We start from the raw sequence: 19,834 nt of genomic DNA, 5'->3' as shown, positions 1-19,834 counted from the left end.
TTAAGAATCCTGGATATAAGGCATACTAGGGGCTTCAATCTGGAGTCAGAAGTACAAGTAGCAACAAGCAATATATATAAATCAGAATCCTCATTTTGCTGTACCATCTTGCAGATTTTGTTAGATCCAATCTTTGATTCATGTTTGAGTAATTGCTCCAAAACACAACTTTCCAGTAATAAAACAATGACTTTAAGGTCAAAGTCAGCTTCTGTTTCTTTCATGTGAATTTGAAATACCCTCATTGCATTGTGCCTGGCATTACATAACACACCAGTGAATAATACAACATACAACAGATTCTTGAAACAAAGAGCATCCCAAACTGAGATGGGAGCTTTCAGATCTGCATCAAATGCTTCCAAGAGGATAAAATCAGGTGCTGAGGAGCCACCTGTTCTTTGTTCTTGCTGTGGAGAGATGTGCTATTTGTAATAGCTCATTTGTGGTGTCTGGAGAGACATAAAAATTGGGTTTTAAAATAGCTGGTGAGCTTTTTCTCTCTTTGGGATCAATGATTAGCACTCTATGACTTCAGCCAGTCACTTGTTTAACAGACCATTTGTAGCTTCCTGAAAAAAAATCAGAACTGGTTTCTCTTGTTTCATGCCTTTTTTCCTGCCATTACAGAAACTACTGTCACTGTTTCTTTCAAATTCCCTTCTGAAATACATAAGTGAACCTCAGAAGTTTTGCGTTTAGAGAGGTGGACAGGTGGGATTGGCATGGTGTGTCTCCCACTGATGTTGCATGAAACAGGAAAAAGCTAACTGCAGGAGAAAGGTGATGGAGGATAAGGTTTTTCACCAAATGGGTTTCAAAGTTAATTGCCTCAAGAATGTTCTCTGAAAATAAACTGAGTAAAAAATAAAGGGTTTTCATGACTGAGGAAGGCAAAAAGGTATTGACCTCCTCCTGTGTATTCCAAGTACCTATGAATCAAGGCTTTTCTAGGAATGGACAGGAGGGTTATTTTAGTTGGATGTTTTGTATACGGAAGATTTGTATCTAGGCATCTAGCTACTGTAAAGCAGTGAAGTCCTGTTGGAGTGTTTTCAGGAAAGTTATGCTGATTTAGAGAAGCTGGGTAGCTGACATGATGTAGTCTTTCAGTGTAGCAGTGGCCTTGCCTAGTGTTAAACTTTCCATTACTGAATGTCCACATTAAAGAATTATTTAACTCTACCAGAAAAATCACATACTCAGAAAAAAATTTATCAGGAGAAATCTCTCTGTGAGCAATTGTATTCTGCCTTCTGGGACATACTTTGTTGCATGTATTCTTAAGCTCTTCCAAAAAAAAAAAAGTCCGTCACAACTCCATTATTTAACCACATAATAAAAGTACTTCAAACTTTCTTGTCCCCTTTCTGAGAAAATAAACCCACATTGAACTGCACAGGTTGAGCCTCATTAAAAAAAGAAAATAAAAATACCATGGAGGTTAGAATGGGTTGAGATAATTAAGAAAACAGTTTTCTTTTCACTGGCATAATTTTCCAGACAACAGACTGTTTAATGTAGAACCTAGATATAAAGGTCTTCTATCAGAATTTGAAATGTTGCTTTCTGCAAAGCTGACATAAATAAAACCCTGCTTTGCAATTAAGTTTTCTGGACTAGATCCCAACCCTCTTGAACTTCAGTATGGGTTTCTTTTTTTTTTTTTTTTTTGTTTGTTTTGTTTTGTTTTGCTTTTTTTGGTTTGTTTTTAAATTATTTTTTTTTAATATTGTGGAATCTCTTAAATTTGTGATTACAATTTTCTCAAGCAAAAGGAACTTCAGTCTTGCTAAAGAAATGGAACGGAAATACCAGGCAAATAAAAAGTCAAATCCTCCTGACAGAAAATCTATTAGAGGTGGACAGAACCTGAGGAGCTTTGGGAAATTTAACTTTCCAGTTTTTCTGATTCTTTTTCTCTTCCCTGGAATGGATTTGAGATTGATACAGTCTTCAAATGAGAACTTAAACAAATTTAAGATTGAACATAGGATTTCGGGTGTCTGAAAAGCATATTCCCTAAGTCCTACTCAATTGCCTCTGCAGCCAAGGAAGCAAATGTTTTATGTTAGCTATTTTATTTGTATTAAGGGAAGCCTTGGCCAACTTAAAATTTGGTTTCCTGTTGTGTCCAGAAACACCTTGATTAAATGCTTCTATTTAGTGGGAAGGAGAGATGTTCCCTCCCACAATCTGTCCTCCACACATGTGGTACATTCCCTCATTTTGGGAGCTATACATCAGTTCCCTGGGATAGAGAGGGAGCCCTGTGCCCTGGGTGCACTGGCTAGAGTGCATTCTGTAAAATAAAATTTATCCTTTCATGGAAGAAAGGATGTGTGTGAGCATTTAGTTTGGTAATTTGTTTATGGACTTATTCTTTTTTGTGATGATGTGCTTTGGTGGTTTAGAGCAGAGTCTGCTTCCTTCACCTGGACTGCTGCAGAAGTGTGCAAAAAATACACCAGAGGCCAGGACCTGACACAGGACCGTCAATGAATACACAACTCTACTCTATATACACCAATATATAGGTAAATCAAATCTCTTAGCAACACCAAAGAAGAGTGTGGCCTATGGTGACATTCTTGCTGTTAGTGCTCATGACAAGAAAAGATGTCATGCTCATCTCTCCTTGGAACTGCATCTCCCAAAATGTTCTGTGCCTAGATCTGAGTGATGTCTTTCATTTGGTCTTGCTCTCCTTTGTCAGGAAGGAGCTTTTAGCCTCCTGCTGAGTAAATGCTGTGGGTCTGATGTAATTCAGGAAGTTCTCTGTCTGATGTGTGCTGGATAAACACTGCTGCTGAGCACAGCAGTCAATTTGGGACCATTTGATTTTGCATCTGTGCTTTGAGTTTTCCCTCAAGAAGAGAACACTGCAATCCATGCCCTGGAAGCTGAGTATAGTTTGGAAAGCAACACAAATGGTTGTCTTCTGCTCCTAGTTGTTGATCACCTTGTTTTAGAGCTGTGGGCAGTGATGAAAGTAGAGCATGAAGGAAATAATTTGCCCCGAACTATAAGGAGGAGAAAACCTCCTTAAGCCAAGAATCCTTACTTTCTTCCTTTTTCTTACTTTTTATTGTTTAATTTGGCAGCATCTGCTTTAAAGTTTGTCAGACCAACTGTTGGCAAGTGAGATTTGTCTGAAATTTTGACTTGCAATATTGCAGTGTAAATGCATTGTAAGGATGAATATTGAATTAATTGAAAAATCCGTTTCTGAATGTTAAGGTCACCTAGTCTCAAGAGCTCACAGTCTTGCTTTCCAGATCTGAATGATGTTTGTTAAAAATGAGAAGCGGGATACCAGCTTATATACAAATTCCCTTTCTTCTTCCCTTTCCATTGTACTGGATAAAGCTGTCTAAGCATAAACAAACACTGATACATTGTATCCAGAAACTGCTGTGATATCCATTTTGATAGGATACTTGTCAAAATTATATTGTGAATCTTACTTTTGAATGACTTTGTGTGACACACTTGAAGGTCAGATATATAAAATACAAGTGTAAAGTCAAATTCATTTACAGTTACCCTAGCTGTTGGAATTAATCCTAATTTAAAAAGTGGGTAGTTTTTTTCAGTTTTACATACATAAAATATTACCTTAAGGACTGAAGAAACATTGGAAGGCATTTAATGTAGAAATTTTTAAACTGTTTGTTGTGTATCTCTACTGACTAGTTTTTAGCAAAGCAGAAATTGGATCTAGTGTTTAACCTACTGCTGTTCTGAGGGGGTATATAAACCTGGCAACTGGCATGATGACCTCTTTAAGTTCTCTAACAGGAACGAATTCAGTAGCATTAGAAAGGTCATTTTGGCAACAATCCTGTGATTTAGAAGCAGTACTCAATTCTTTGCTAGACTTATTCCATGCTATGATATAACTTTTTAACTATTTGGAATATTTATCTTAAATTTTTTCATGAAAGTGGCCCATAAATTGTACTTATATAATTTCCATTGGAGTCCTTTGGGGTAGGTATTTCTTATTCCCATTTTATAGAAAGCACTCTTGAAACATTAACAGAAGAAAAAAGAAATCCTACTAGGTTTTGTGTCTCCTTTTTTCACCAAAATGAGAGTGGAGTGGAATCTCTGAGAGGCAAAACCTCTGTTTCAAGTCAAGAACGAAAATGTTCAAGATAGTTTTTGATGGAAAAACATTTTCTCCCCCCATCTCCCATTAGCACCATTTCCCCCTTGCCTTCCCTGATTGAAACAATTCCAGAAAAAAAAAAGAAAAGGTCTAAAAGCCATAGAAAACAAGCCATTGTTAAGACTTCTGATTATTTTTTTGTAAAGATTTTTGTCTGTGTCTCATAAAGGATGATGCTGTACATTCCCAGTGATGAACTGTTCATTTCTTTCTGAGAAAAGCTAGAATACTTTTAGGTCATGCTTCTGCTGCCTTACATGCAGTGGCGACCATGATGGCTGTGGTACTCATTGTTCCCTCTGCTATGCACCACCACATCTAATACTCAGAAATTATGTGGGCCCTGATTTATAACTGCTCTCAATTGTTATTAGTCCCAGTTGCTTCACAGTGACTCTTCAGTGTGTAAAAATAAACATTTGGATTTCTGCAGAATGAGGGTCTTAATATGTGGCTGCACAGGACTGAGTCTGGCCCTGACCTCACGAAGGAAAATAAACCATATGCAAGCACGGAGCTTGTTAATATTTTCTGGAGTCCTTTCACCCGGCTTCAGTCACTGTCACTAATTTGCTTTGCTTACGGTAAAATTTCAAGTGTTTGCATACTTTTATTTTGTCTGAATGACTCCGTGGGGTCTTGGTTATTTTATATTACCTTGACTGTCACAAGCAAAATCAGACGCTGATAAAATTATGTAAATGTAAATGTCAATAAAATAAATGGTTCTATTTTTGCAGATGTTCTTCATCTGGACTGAATTTGATTGTGGATGCTTTTCTTCATGCATAATAATCCAAAGCTAAAGGATGAAAGTGTTCTTGAAGCAAAGAAAACACATTCTGAATCTTTACTGTAAATTATACACTATACAAAATCAGTCCAAATTGTTCAAACCCTTGGACAATTACAATGTTATTCTACTCACCATGCTGAGTACTGTGTAATTATCATGGTTAGCAGCAGTTTGCTTGCTTTTAGTCCTGAAGGGAGATGCAAGCTTTACTGAACAAGAAATAAAAGCAGATGTTAGACCTTATTTTGTTTTCTGACTCAGCAACTGAAAATACCCACAAAATTTGAAGGATTTTTTCCCACTTGTTTAGTTCATGTAGCATTAACAAAACCAGTGCTATTGATCAAATATGCGCTGTGCTGTACATAATGGATAGTGTGGTTAGTTGCATGATTAAAGAATTTGTGAAGTTGCAGCCCCCAGCTTCATTTGTAAAAGGGAATAAAAAAAATCAGAGATATTGTTCCCAGAGAAGGAAGATCCAATTAACAAGAAACACTTAATTGGTTTTCTAGTTTACAGGCTCGCCCATCTCCTATTAAGTCAATGATAGATTTGTTTGCATAGTTATTCATGAAGGAAACATACTTCACATTAAATCCATTTGTTTCGTAGGGTTAGTTTACCCATCCTCTTCAAAAAGATGACCAGTCTCCCAGTCTTCCTTACTCAAAGCTTTCCAGTAGAATTAAATTCCAAGAACTTGCTTGGCTTATGGGCCAAGATTTTGAACCTCAACAACTTTTGTGTAAATGTTGTAAGCCTGTAATCTAAATGCAAACTTTTGGTGGACCTACTGTCCACTTATCATCAAAACTTGGAGCAAATGGGTCAGGAAACCAGTGGCTTGACCAGTTAGAGGAGGATGTTGGATTCCTGTTGCCATCAGGCTATTTGGTTTAGAAGATCGTAATTAATATTTTTTATGCCTCTATGTAATTTCTGCTTAATAAAATTTAAGAAGAATTTCTAATCTACCCACAAATACGCTATAAGGAACAGTCTGAAAAATAGCAACTGCTCTTGTGCTTGGATGTCCTGTTAGATATCATAAAATCTTTCTTTCCCTGGAGAGTTAATCCCTGAATTAGAAGTACCCAAATGGGAAGTGTTAGCTAAATTTAGTCTCAGCTAAGTTATTAAAGTCTACCTGGGTCTTCTGGAGTGTGTTACTGGGCAGAGAATGCTGCCATAGCGAGACACCTGGAAGACTAGAGCACAAGTCGCTGTGCATATGCCCTTGTCTGAAGGTGGCAGCTGAAAAAGGCAGAAAATAGGATTAGTTGCAGTCTTTCCTTTCCTTTGCATGGTACAACACATGTCTTGAAGGAACTTGCAGAATCTTAATGTATGGCTTGGAACTCCTTCTTGCTATAGACTCACCCTCAAAGGTATTTGAGCTTTGTAGTAGAACTTTTATTTCTCAGTATTTAGATGGCTGTGATTCCTCTTTAAAGTGTTTTCTTCTGGTTAAAGCAGTTGCAGCTTTGACTCTGTATTGGCACAGATGTGCTCACCTTTCTCATCTTGTTTTTGTATTTAAAGTGTTCAGTACCTCTTGGTGCTGACTGCAAGTCCCACAATCAAAAGATCTTTTTTCTGTATGGAATCCTTATTATTTGACTGCTTTTCCATATCTGTCTTCCTAATTTCTAAACATGTGCAATAGTAGAGGTCTTTCTGTTCATGGATATTGTGTGTTCCCAACACCAATTATTTTGGTGGGTATTTTACCTTCTTATCTAGGGTGGGAATAAAAAGGAGAGCTTTCTATTAATTTCCATATGCTTGGGCCATCTTTTTGATTCCTTATCCTTTTAATGTTTTCTGTAAATGTGATTAGGCCATTCAATTGTTTTGGTTCACTTGAGGTCTCTGTGGGATTAATTTGAGCAAATCTTCTATATGCCTATGCAAGCAAGAGGCAATTTAGGCCTTGTGGGTCACATTTTTATCTAGGTGTGTTTAAAAGGAGGAGGAGCACTCTTAAAAAAAGTTTTTTATTAGCAAGCTTTGTGCATTTTTAAACTATTGAATAATACTTATATGCATATGCTATAAGCAGTCTTGACACCTAAAGATAAAAAACACTGTATAAGAGTGTAGCACTACTATTGTAATAACTTTTTCTATGAAGCCAAGTATTATTTTGGTTTATGATACTTAATTTTAGTTCACAAGAAATTGAGTTTTTCCTACCTTTAATACATTCTTTTGCCAAGCCAGTGAATAGGGGTGACTTAAACTCCATCCTCTAGTGTTCTTTTCCTTTAATTTTTTCCTGCTTTTTGACTGAGGTTATAATTGTCTTCAGCTCAAAATCCTTAATTCTTTTTTTACTCTATAATATTCTGTAAGTGCCAGAAGAAATACAGTGCAAAGCTGTTTTCTTACTTATGTATTTTGTTTCAGGGAAAATTCAGTCTGCAAGAGAACAAATATGCTTCCTGGAAGAATCAGTACCTTTGTGATATACTCACTGTATTCTCTTTTGAGCTTTGTCTTGCTTGGGATGGAACACTCCAATTTCTTAAATGGATTTGTTTTTTTAACAAAAAGAACCCCCAAAACCAAAAAATAGCTAACATGACTGTGCTTATGTATGTTTTAGAAGAAATGGACTGAACACACACTGCCACACACACTGAGTTGCTATTGTGTAGGATGTTTCCTTCAGAGTGCTGCAATTAATCCTGCTGAACTGAAAAATTAGCTTACCAAGTGCATGCTAATAATGAACAGAAAAACAAATAGCTTTATTGCTAGGCTTTACCGGTGCAGTGAACAAAATCAGCTACAACTGCTGCAGTTTTTAATACTTATTTAAAGTAAGTATGCAGAAACTTCTTAGAGTCTTTTTTTTTCATGCAAAGGTCTTGAGTCATAACCTGAAAACTAGTCACTAGTCATGGGCTGCCTGTACGAGAAGCCAGCCCCAGAAAATATGCCTAAGAATATCAGGTGGGAGTCCTTGCTTCTGTGAGGAATAACCCTGGAGTGGAAGACTGCTAGGGAAGCAAAACAGCTCCTGTTAGCCACCTGAGTGTATTTTGTGTTTGAGAGCGGAGAATGTCCTGGACTCACAGCCTTTTTTGTATTCAACACTCATCTGGCCAACACCATCACTCACTATGAACAGCTCTTCTCCCTCACTTTTGGCAAAAATTGCTCAATTAAGTCAAAAAGAAAAGTGCAGAGAGCCTCACACACACAGGGAAGATTTCCCCCTAGGCTCTTAGCTCCTGCACAGCACCACTGCCCAGGGCATCCTATACTTCAGGAAAAATACACAATATCTTGGCTACTGCTGGGCTTGGAGCCATCTCCACCTTTTTTTAGCATAATGTTGCTGAGGAGTTCACAGTACAGCAGAGTGTTCTGAAATGTAGGATGGAAAATTGCACTTCTTGTCACATATTTTGGTTTTCTCTGGATGTGTGACCAGCTGGTTGCTTTTGATATGGATTTAGAGGAGTCCTGTTGAAAGGTTTAGCTGAGTCTAAGCATTCACAGCTATGTAATCATGGAGGTGGCTGAGGAATCAAGCTCCACAGGTACAGAGTTCTTTTTTGTTCTGGTTTTGTAGCTTTTGTCCATCTTCAAAATCAAAAATCTGTAAATGCAGCAACCAACACAAGTTTCTGGTTTACTGTCAGAAAACCTCTTGGTGTCAAGTGGACCTCAACTGATTGAGCTGTGGTGAAGTCTGGTACTAGTTTGCCATTCCAAACTCTCAGTTTTAGCTCTACTCACTTTCAGCCAGCTTTAATAAATTTGCCCAAACTCTGCCTTCTGAGAATTGCCTATGTTACTGTACTGCAACCCTGTGCTGCCCAGCAAACACATTTCCTAAGCTGTGGGAATTATGGCATTTGGGACTGGAAATTTCAAACTGAACAAACTGCTTGTGCTTGAGCAGCAAAGCTTAAATTCAAACCACTTTTGAAGTCCTTTCTCCAACTGCTTGGTGCCTTCTCAAGTTGTCCACATGGAGTAGAGTGGGTTCCTGCAGAGGTATGGTTCTAAACCCAGAGATCTAGTCTACAGCCATACTGAGGGCTTGCTGTAGTGACATTAAAGTAGATTCTGTATTAAATCACTAAAGCTGACATTCAAACATCTGCTATTGCTAAGTAAATATCATTAATGAATAAGTAGTTCCTCAAAGACTTGTCAGTGCTTATTCTTTGTACTTTTATCGAACTTCTGTATATTTTTTTTTCCGTTCTTTCCTCCTATGAGAGGAAAATGTCTTCCTTCCCAGAACTGTGGGTAAGAGAAAAGCTCTGAGGAATCACATTAATAACCTTGCTCCCTGCATTGAATGGACAAGAACTTCTCTGTGGTCCACAGTTTTCCCAAGATAATTTTCTGTTTGTTTTCCATAGTACTATCTGGTGAATAAACATAACTGTTCCCCACTTCCCATCCCTCACAGCTCGCTGTAGGTGACCAGTCAGCCAGTTGGTGCCAGATTAATGACAGAAAACAGATTTTATTGTCCAAGTCATCTGTGAATGATGGGACTCTCTGTTAATTCCCATGAAAGCTAACTAATCTTCCAATTGAAATACTGCTTTTACAATCCAGGCTGTCATGGGGAGCAGATTTTCTTTTTTTTTTTAAGGAGCAAAATAAGCCACACACAGAATCCTTTTATTGATGGGGGGAAGGAGGGGGAAGGGGAGCTTCACCTCTTTTCTAGAATTCTATTCCACTGAGGCCACTTATATTCCATTGGAAATGTAAAAGCCCCAGGTCAGCCTTTGCATGGTCATGTGGAAGTCTCTGCTTTCTCCTTGTCATCTTCAGCAACAACAAATTTAAAACTTAAAGAGGTGGTATGTTTCTTTAGTGAGAGACTGTGCAAAACTTACCCAAATGTTGGACTCAAAGTTGGAATTGTTATATCCTTGGCAAAAAGTACTACAAAATAATCTGTAAAAATTTCTAAAAAATTACCAAACTGTCAATCCAGTGACCTGCTACTATTTATCTTCATATCATGTATTAATTTTGTGGGATGAAATTATAGATAATTATGTATATAAAAATATACCTTTTGGAATATTACCCTGTTTCAAGAGTGAATGTTTGAAAGAAAGAAAACGCTGGTGCACTATTAATGCAACTCAGACTTATGGGAAACACTATTTGTTTATATCCCTTTTTTTTCTATATTGTCATATTTGGGCATTTTCTTTTAATTTAAGGCAAAGCAAAATCATAGTTTCCAACAGGTGTGCGAGGGTATCTCAGGAAAACTGGTGGAATTGTTAGCCTTTTTTTTTTTTAAAGCATTTTTTTGAGAAGCAAAAACCTTTTAGCAGTGACAGTGGAGTTTATTTGTCTTCCATGAGAACGGTTCTAGCCACAAGGCTATAATGGAGTCCAGCTGTTTTCTCTGAATCCATCCATCAGCAGCACAAGAAGGTGAAGAAGGCAAATGGTGACTGCCTGAGAGGAGAAAGAGGGCAGCAGGGTGAGGGATGACTGCTTGCCATGGAGGAGCAGGAGCAGGAGCAGGGAAATACGGCTCCCAGAGATGAGCAAGGTCAAGCTCAGCTGAAGGCTCAGGTACTACAAAAGATATCAGCAGAATACAAAGGGTTCTTCTAACAAGCAAAATCAGTTAATCAGATTAATATGTGAGATAAGCTCACTTTCTATATAATAACCTCAAAGCACATTATTGATAAATTTTTAATTAATCTATTATTAATGACTGAAGAGTTTGTAGAACACTTACATATTTAACAAGTTACAGATAATTAGCTCATAGAGATATACATATATAGATAATTAGATAGTAATAATTTAAATATAACTATAATTTAGGAAGACTGCTTATTGTCATATAACTTTTTAAGTTATTATTTTAACTGTCAATGTAATTAATTTATATTTCTCAACACTTCACTGTATATTTTTTATTAAAATAACAATAGGGGAAATTAATCTATAAACAAATGAAATACAATTATCCTTTTATCTTTAGGTTACAACTTGCTGATCCAAACCCAACTCAGTTGTGGCTACAATTTGTTGCTGCAAGACAATACTGGCAGAAGAACAAATGGATCCCATGAATAAATTCAGGCTGATAATTAGAAAACAGTTTTTAGCCATCTGGAAAAGAAGGCAGCCTGCAGAAGGTTGTGGAACAGCCTTCAGAAGAATATTGGAATGGAATGGTTGAATTTTTTTGAAGATGAAGTTTGACAATCTTCTGCATTAAATTGTTCAGGACAATCATCTGCAACGATGGGGGTGGGGGCAGAAAAACAAAAGTTTGTGCTGTGGTGTTCATTGCTTTGTGCAATAGGAAGGAACGAGATGCTGTTCTATAAGGATGAACATCTGTGTTATGGAGTGCAGATGATGAATGTGGAGGCCAGGAGCAGGATGGACATGGATCACTTCCCCCCACTAAGCAGAGGTGAGCAGCTGCCCATCCCAGGCCTGCTTTGCTGCAGTTGCAAGGAATTTCTACTGACATCAGTGACACAAGAACACATAAGCAAGAAGTGGCTTCTAAGAGTGCCTAAATTTAAAGCCATATTTGAGAGTCCTTTCTAAAGCTTATACTGGAACTGCTAGATGAAAATGGAAATTGGATTAACAGAGTTAACAGGAGTCTCTTTAGTCTCTCCTTCCACGGAGGAAGGCTATATTTCCCAAAATGAGGTCTGGTAGACTGAGGGGCTGTACTCAGTTGAGTGAAGTTGCAATGGTTGGCATTTGCTATTCTGCCTCAAAATGCACTTGTTGCTTATTGGTTCTACTGCATGATTCCTCCCTCAAAATGGATTTCAAAACAGGCAAGTTCATGGCAACTCAATCCACTGACAGCTGCTGTTCATTGCCCTGAATAAAACTTTTGGCTCAGGAACACTTAAGCTGCTGATTAGGAAACGTTAGAGGACAGGCAAGGCATGAGTATGCTCACTAGCCATGCACTGTACTGTCTCTAACGATTCACTACTGCCACTTACCAGAACTGGGGCTCTGAAATTGGCAGTCTACAAGTCCCACTCACTATGAAGCCCCTATGTTCGCTCCCGCTCCTCAAACAGATTTTTCCCTCTGAGATTTTTGTTCCAAAAGAAATAGATTTGGAAAGTCAGTGTATCAATTTATGTTTTCAAAACCATAGTTTGTATTACCAAGAGCCATAAAGGAATATAGATGATTATTCATCTTCCTCAGGAGCTTTTGCAGGAAACTTCCCAAGAAAAGAAATCCAATGGAAAAATCTATTAATATTTTTTTGTTGTTTTTACAATTCATTTGTTCCATGGAATATACTGAGTTACTAAGAGTTTATGATGTGAACTTTTCTTGTAATTTTGCCATATAAAATGGAGCAGTCCACCATAATCTTAGTTATGCTAGTTCAACTAGGTAATAAACTCTCGCTGATTTTAGCAGCATCAGCATATTGTAAATCTGAATCCTTTATTTACCTAACAATCTTGATTGTTGACTGTCATTAGATCACTAAGTATACTTAAAATATTGTGGTTAGTACAATTTCTATGATATTTTTAATAATAGTGAAATGCTACTGAATCAACTACTCTCTTGAATTCCTGCATACCACAGACTATTACTTTTAACTAGAACTTCAAAAAGCTTGTTGTAGGTCAGAATGTTTTTGTTCCTTCTTCTCTTCCTGACTGCTTGAAGCTCCTCAGGTGATAGAAAATAGTGTAATATTTGTTCACACCCTTAAACCATTATTTGCTTCTGCTTTCAGCTACTTTCTAGAACTATTTCCTAAATATATATTGCCTTTCCAAGCAAAGAAAGATATTTAAACTGATTTGCTCATTTGAAGGGGATGCTTTTTTTGTAAAGAAAGCTCTTTCCGTGGAGAACTGCAATGCAGGACTAAATGTTTTTCTTTACAGCAGCATAAACTTGGAGGGGCAAATCCTGAGAGCAGTCATTTGTTTTCTCTGGGTTAATGGCTTTCAGCTGGATGTTTGTCTGCTGAATAATGACTGTACTGCTACATCAACCAGCCTCTTCCACTACAAAACATGTGTTCGGTTAATGGCATTGACATATTGGAGGCTGGAATGAGCCTCCCCACTTGAGTTGTTCAAACATGATACATCCTACTAGAATGAAATTAAATAAGGAGATGTGACAAAAGAGGAGGATTCAAGGAAGATGATATTGTTTTCTAAAAGTGCAGCATCAAAGACACTTTGGTTTTTGACATCACTTGTGCTGCTCGTTATTTAATCATTCCCATCCTGAGTATTTATTTTCTAAAGGGAAAAATTGTTTTTCAGATTTCAAGTCCTATGTTTTTGATCTTTAATATATGCTTGTACTACTGAGTGATGTGGAAAAATAATAAACAGTAGAAAGCTTGAAGCACTCTCTAGAAATGTTGAGAGCAAAATTTGTAAAGTGCTCAAGCAGTACATAAAATGTCATGTCCCTTTCCCATTTTGTCATAGGATTAAGTTATCCAAGTCACAGAGGCAATTTCCTGGGTTTTCTATCATGAGGATCACACATGGGTGTAAAATAAGCACCTTGGCTGTGCCATAAAGTATATAGGTTTGTGAAATCACTTTGATTTTTTTGTGATAACAGGTGGGAAAATGCATTGTAAGCAACTAAAAAGGAAACAAATTGCCTATAACAACTAAAGAATTGATTTGAAATAGTTATTGATTTGATATTGCCTTTCACCTGCATGAGAGAAGCTGATTATTCTTTGAAGACTGAACCTGGTTTGTTTTGATGTGATAGATTTCCATTTAGCCAGGCTGGCTTTTCCAGGTCCCTTTTGTTTCACCCCCATCTGGCAGCCTCCTAGGAGGGCAGAGGTGCTCCAGGTAACTGAGCAGGGGCAGTAAGCATGCAAAAAGTGGAAGTGGGAATTGGTGAGGTCCCATGTGAAAGTTCATTGGCCTCCCAGAACTGTGTTCCAGGAACGACAAAAGCCATCCATCTTGTGGGTGCAGACCCTTTGGATTTGCTGACAGTAATAATTCCACCCCTAACTCTCCAGTAACACATTAGCATTAACAGTAATTTTTGCCTCTAGACAGGCTCTGCAGTACAGCATGACGGTTCCTACCCTGTAATTGTAGGATCCTCATTAATCAGAAAGAATATTATGACATTGTGAGCTCACAAGAAAGACAATTCATGACTGACATAATAAAGGCCTAAATTATGCTGCTTTGATGATTGGAGGTGCAAATTTTTTTTCTCTTGTGAAAATAGGATTTAGCAGCTGTATGAAAAAAAATCTGTATAATGAAAGTAGGGAGCATTGAGAGGCAAGCAACACCAGCTTTATCTAGATGAGACCTTTATTTCAAAAGGAAATTAAAATTTCAAAGCTGGTAGTGGTTTTTTTTATTGATAAACCAGAATTTAAATCAGGATCTTGTGGAAGAACTATGTGAGAAGCTTATTGCTGCAGCACTGTATTTAGTAGTTTGCTGCTGTTACCTTTTACAATTACTGAAATTTATATATTGTTTTGGCCAGCTTCCAAAATGTGTTTTGACATATATGAAATGATTAATACTGAAACACATCTCATAAATTTAATGCAATTATATATAGACCTATATTCATTAGGAGCCAAAGACAGTAAATTATAAATTAAGAAGAGCAAAAAAAGAAAAACTGTTAAATCCCAGATTCTTCTTCCACTGAAGGTATGTGGACAAATTCATTCAGTTCCTAGAGCCAACCTGAAGTCTCTTTGAAATAGCACTGCTTTCTGTGAAAGCAATCCAGTGGGAACCCAGCATCCCTTAAGGACAGAGAATGGAGACTGAAGGGGTGCTGAGGAGGTGGTGGGCCCCAGAGGGTGGGCCTTGTGTGGATGTTTGTGATGGGCTCAGTGTGCTCTGAGGTGCTGCGATTAACAGGGAAATTCATCAAAACTGGGGTTTTTCTTCAGGGATTCCTTCCTCCAGAACAGGCTGACTGCAATACTCATGATCCAAGTACATAATAACTTAAACAAGCATTTAAGATTCTGGGAGAGCCCCCAAAATCCCTCCTGAGCTGAGCTCCTCTCATGCACTGGGGTTAAATGACTTACTCCAGGCACTCATGTCTACCCATAGATATTTACATATGTTTTTAAGTATAGCCTGACTGCTCAGACAGATTTCTTCTGAGTGCCTTAAAAATTACTCCCTCTTTTCTGGAAAAAATGATTGTTGAGGAGAAGCAAGGGAAAAAAGTTCTTTCTGAGTATTACCCCATCTTTTCCCCAGATGAAATATTCTGCTTGCTGCCCCCTTGAATATTGTTTTTGTTTGCTTGAGATTGTGACATGTAGAACAGTCAGAACTAGCCTTTGAGCATAACTGATAAGGAAAATAGAAATTTTAGTTAAAAAAATATTTCCTGAGATATTTTTGGTGGTGGTCCATAAATTATTTAGAACAAGTGTGTATACAGTTTCTTTCAGGAACGACTCCAAGATAGTTCATTAAATTCTTGTTTTCTTCATGGCTCATCCCATGACTTAATGATCCTGCGCATACTCTGGCACTGCCTAGGATGCAATAAGAAAGGATAACTAAAATTTCAATTTTCTTTAAATTTAAGACTAGACTGGATTTCAGGGATGAATTCACAATGCCATTTTATCTTCCTATGGCCATAGAGGAGTGAGTAAGTAGGAGCAGCTTAGCAGTGCCAGAGCAAGTGAGATGAGTCCACTTTAGGAGCTGCTGGCTCTGCCCTGACTCTGCTTTTGAAGTCAATCTCCCAGCTGCCCACCTTGTTGTGCTGGGTTTGCTCTGGGGAGCAGCCCCAGAGACTGAACCTTCCCAGAAGCTTCATCCAGAAGTTGAGCTTCCTATACTCAGGGGCCAGAATGGTGTTAAATTGACCTAAACTTTCCCTAAAATTCATGCAGTGGGTGTGTCAGGTTTTCAGCATCAGAGATTTTGGACTGTAAATCGGTTCCTTTGGGGATGTGCTGCTTGTATCAAAGATACTATCTACAAAAACACTGCGTTGGATTTTGCTTTCCACTGAAATCCAGTGGCATGTAGCAGTACCTCAAATCCTGCTGGGTGTCTTTGTAAATACCATTAAGAAAATGTACTCAATATCTGATTATTTTTAATAAACAACTGTCATTTATTTATATCTCAAATTTTTGCAGTTGTATTTTTCTGCTTTCAGGACTGTACCATCTGGAGTGATCTTCAGTCTCAGCCGTTTCTTTAGCTCAAACTCTTTAGTTCGTTCTTGGGGAAGTGCTCCAGAAGTGCAGAGCACTTGGACTGTGGGACTTCTGTGCCTGTGTCAATGACCACATACAGATGGTATGAAAACACAGAGATCCAGCTGGTTCCCATGGCATTGAGACAAAATTATGTGGAGTGGAGAATTCCTTCTGAAAGACTAAAAAACAGGGGGATGTTATGGACGAACAAGGCCAGACTTCCTTCAGAGAAAAAGGCTCTTGTTCATTTAAAAAGAGCTACAGGAGATGGAAGGCCTGAGATAGGCTCAGACCCCCATGCAACAAGTCAAAAAAAAAAACCAAAACAGTGTGTCTAGCCCCCATACACGCTGAACTCTCCAGGAAGCAAGTTCCTCAATAGAACACCGAATGCAACTGAACTCCCGTTTTTATAACCTCCCCCCGCTTTGGGTCCAGGATTGATGGGTTTTGGATCCACACAGTGATTGGCTTGTTTCTGGTGTTCCTTTTGGTCTTTATTGTCGTTCATTCCTGACCAATCATTTCCTTGGGGCATCAAATGATTGGTTAGGTCTTTCGTCCAACCTCCTTCCGCGGCGCTGGTTTCGTTGCGCTGACTCTGTTTCTGGATGTTATTCTGCCCCTTTGGACCATGCCCCCGGTACATCCTGGACCCTTTAGAACTTGCAAAGAGCATTGACTAACCCCCTTAAAACAATAACTCCCCTTCCCAAAGTTACAATAATCAACTCAACCTTAACTCGATACAAACTGAATCTCACTTATAACAACTATGCTTCTATTAAAATATCAGACACTGTTTTTTTTGTTACATTGGGCCTATCCTGGAAATTCATGAATCAGACTCTTGTGAGAGTTAGGCACTGTTGATTTTTCCAGCTCTTCTTGGAGGGAACTGCCGTGTTTCATCACACTGACCCGGGGTCAAAGAAGAATAGGACAAAAAAATGTTCATATTCAGCTTCACCTTGAAGAATCTCGTGGCAAAGGCCTCATATTCAAAACTTTATCTAGAAAGGTGGATTTAATGAAGTACCATAGAAACAGTGACATCTATTTTGAAGTTATCTTTAAAATGTCATGACGTATTTTTATTAGTTTGAAAGATACTTAAAATGAAGCATGCATATATATTTAAAATATTTAAATCTCCAAAATGAAAAATTGTTTCTGTCATTGAAAATGACGAATTTTTCCTGTTGCCCAACTGTGCAGACTTGCATAGTGCCATTAAAATAGCCCAAATGAAAACTTAAAATGATGCAGTTGTGTTGGTTTGGTTTTTTTCTCTGTTAGTGGAAATTGGTCTTCTCTGATCTCTTCAAATATATTGTATGCTGCTTAATGACCAGTATTACAGATGTTAGAGAGAGATTCACCAAAATGCTAAAAATCATACAAAAAGTGTAAGATTTCAAGCAGGAATGATTCATATTGGTTGGGGGTGCCTGCAGCTGTAAATATGTCTGCTCTGCCTACTTGCACTTCCAAACACTGAAGTTCAAGCTATATTGATAAAACGTGGATTTTAATGATAATTTTGTTTTTAGGGATTGCATTTGTATGTGATCATGCTTTAGTAATAAGATTATTTCATTTTATTCATGTATTGTGATGCATAATATTAATTAATTAAATTATATTGTATACTAATAAGCATGTTAACAATAATCATATGCTTAAAATACTAGCTGCTACAACAAAAAAGAGAAATAAAAGTAACAATAAAAAAACACCAGAAAGACTGCTCAAGAGTTTTTTTCAGCAGCTGGACAAGTTCTTCTCTTCTAGGTCTTATCAGAAGTAAAGAGAAGTTAATGAAAACTTTTGCAGACTTACTGGTTGCAGGGAAGAAATTACTTCTATTATACGCTGAAGGATGAAATCCATTAAATCTCTTTTAACTCCTGACTTCTCAGCAGCTTGGATGGGTTGAAGATTTCAATCTGCATACACAGTGCAGGTACTGTTCTTGGTTTCATTAAATGTTTCTTCTTTTCAATAGACTCTGTCTACCTTGCCCAAAATTTAAAATTGGCTTTATAAAAACCACTGTCCTGATAGATATGCATCTGACAGGAAAGGGCATCATTTAACAATAATTTCCAATGATGTAAGTCTAGAAATATTAATGGATGTAATTACATGCCAATAGCCCTTATTAAAGCTTTAGTATATCAGTCTCCATAATTAGCCTCTCTGTATGAGGACAGCATCTGGCTCTTCAAATCTCTTTCCAAGAAAGGCACTGAGGTAGAAGTCCAGGTTTCTACAGACTGTTTTTTATGCTGTGCATACACTTTTTTGAAATTATAGTAGGACAAGTTTTTTCCTTGTTGTTTTTTAGATTTTTTTTTTGTTTGTATGGATCTCCTGATAATTTAGCTATGATATATTAGATACCCTAGCCTATTCTTACTTTTGTTTTTCTGTCCCAGTTCTCCCTTGTTCCCTGTCACAGTAGGCTTTGTGACACAGATCCCAATTACAGCTAATCCTATTAAAAGTTCCAGTTATTTGAAAACGTGTTCATTGGCAAAGACAAAAATATAGAGAGTCCTATCAGAACTCTGTGAAGTCCTTGCAGAGATTTTTTCTCATTGGTCTATCATTAAAAATGATATCTAATAGAAGAGCTTTTTGGATATTTCAACCAAAAGAGTGATAAATTTTTGGAAATAATTTTTTTTGAGCTCTATGAGGGCCAATATCTGGCAACAGCAACTGGACAGATGGGTCAAGCTTGACTGGCCTGTTCATCACACTAAAGCAATACAGAAATAGTCAAACCATTCTCCTTTCAGCACAAGAATGGGTTCCTATATTTTCACAACTCAGCAGATTTTTGAAGTTTCTTTGCAAATCCAGACTCCTCCGTGGTGTATTTTATCTTTACACAGCATTGCTAAGTGCAAGAAAATTATCAATTTTCTTGTCCTTGGCAGTGGCAGAACTGGCAGTGAATTTAGCACAAAACATTGTAATACAGATCTCGCTTGCAGAAACCTGCCTTAGAAGCACTGTGGGACAATCACTGCCTTTTAGCCACATAATTACTGCTCCAGAAGCTTCATCATCTTGTTAACAATTTCTATTGTCCTTCTATTGCAAATATATATTTTTTGACGTGAAAAATGTATTTTATGAAATTTAATAATGGAGATGGCACTTCATCATGCAATAAAAGGTTTGGTAATATCAGGTCTTGCTGAAATAGCTAATTGTGTTGCATTATGATATTACATTAACAGCACTTGGGAATTTAAATAAAGAACTCTTGTCCGTACAGCAGTGACTGTTATTCAGAATTAGTGTGGTGTCAGCTGGAATGCCTATTTAAATGGTTGAGCATAAATAATTTTATCATCTTTTCTTTGTTTCTCTCCCCCTTCTCAGATGTGACCTGGGTAGTGCCATGAAAAAATGGATTTGAGATTTGTCCTCCTGCTGCAGTTTGGAAAAGGAGTAAGACAGAAATGTTTTTTCCATATTTTCAGTTTAAGTTTTCCTTCCAGACTGTCAATCTGAAAGCACATCACATTTACTGATGTAGTCTTATCTAAAAGGTAAAATTAAAATCAAACTGCTCCCAAATTGTGTATCTTTCTTTCATTCCATATTCTAAGTGTAA

The 19,834-nt window shown here is 37.5% G+C and overlaps 1 long non-coding RNA gene across 1 annotated transcript in view; it reads left to right on the top strand.

Moving 5' to 3' along the window:
* The window catches only part of LOC128942350 (uncharacterized), a 44,930-nt gene extending 27,402 nt beyond the window's left edge, over nucleotides 1-17,528 (top strand). Inside the window, exons 2-3 of the long non-coding RNA XR_008483619.1 lie at nucleotides 10,969-11,409; nucleotides 16,138-17,528. This is a non-coding gene — a long non-coding RNA (uncharacterized LOC128942350). The remainder of the gene's footprint in view (nucleotides 1-10,968; nucleotides 11,410-16,137) is intronic.
* Nucleotides 17,529-19,834: the final 2,306 nt, after the last annotated feature.

Source organism: Melozone crissalis, unplaced genomic scaffold (assembly GCF_028551555.1).
Source record: "Melozone crissalis strain CALT ecotype California unplaced genomic scaffold, PUWL_Pcris_2 ptg000042l_1, whole genome shotgun sequence".
Lineage (NCBI taxonomy): Eukaryota > Metazoa > Chordata > Aves > Passeriformes > Passerellidae > Melozone > Melozone crissalis.
The sequence above is the reverse complement of the archived record's forward strand: the minus strand, read 5'-3'. Positions and strand labels throughout refer to the sequence as shown.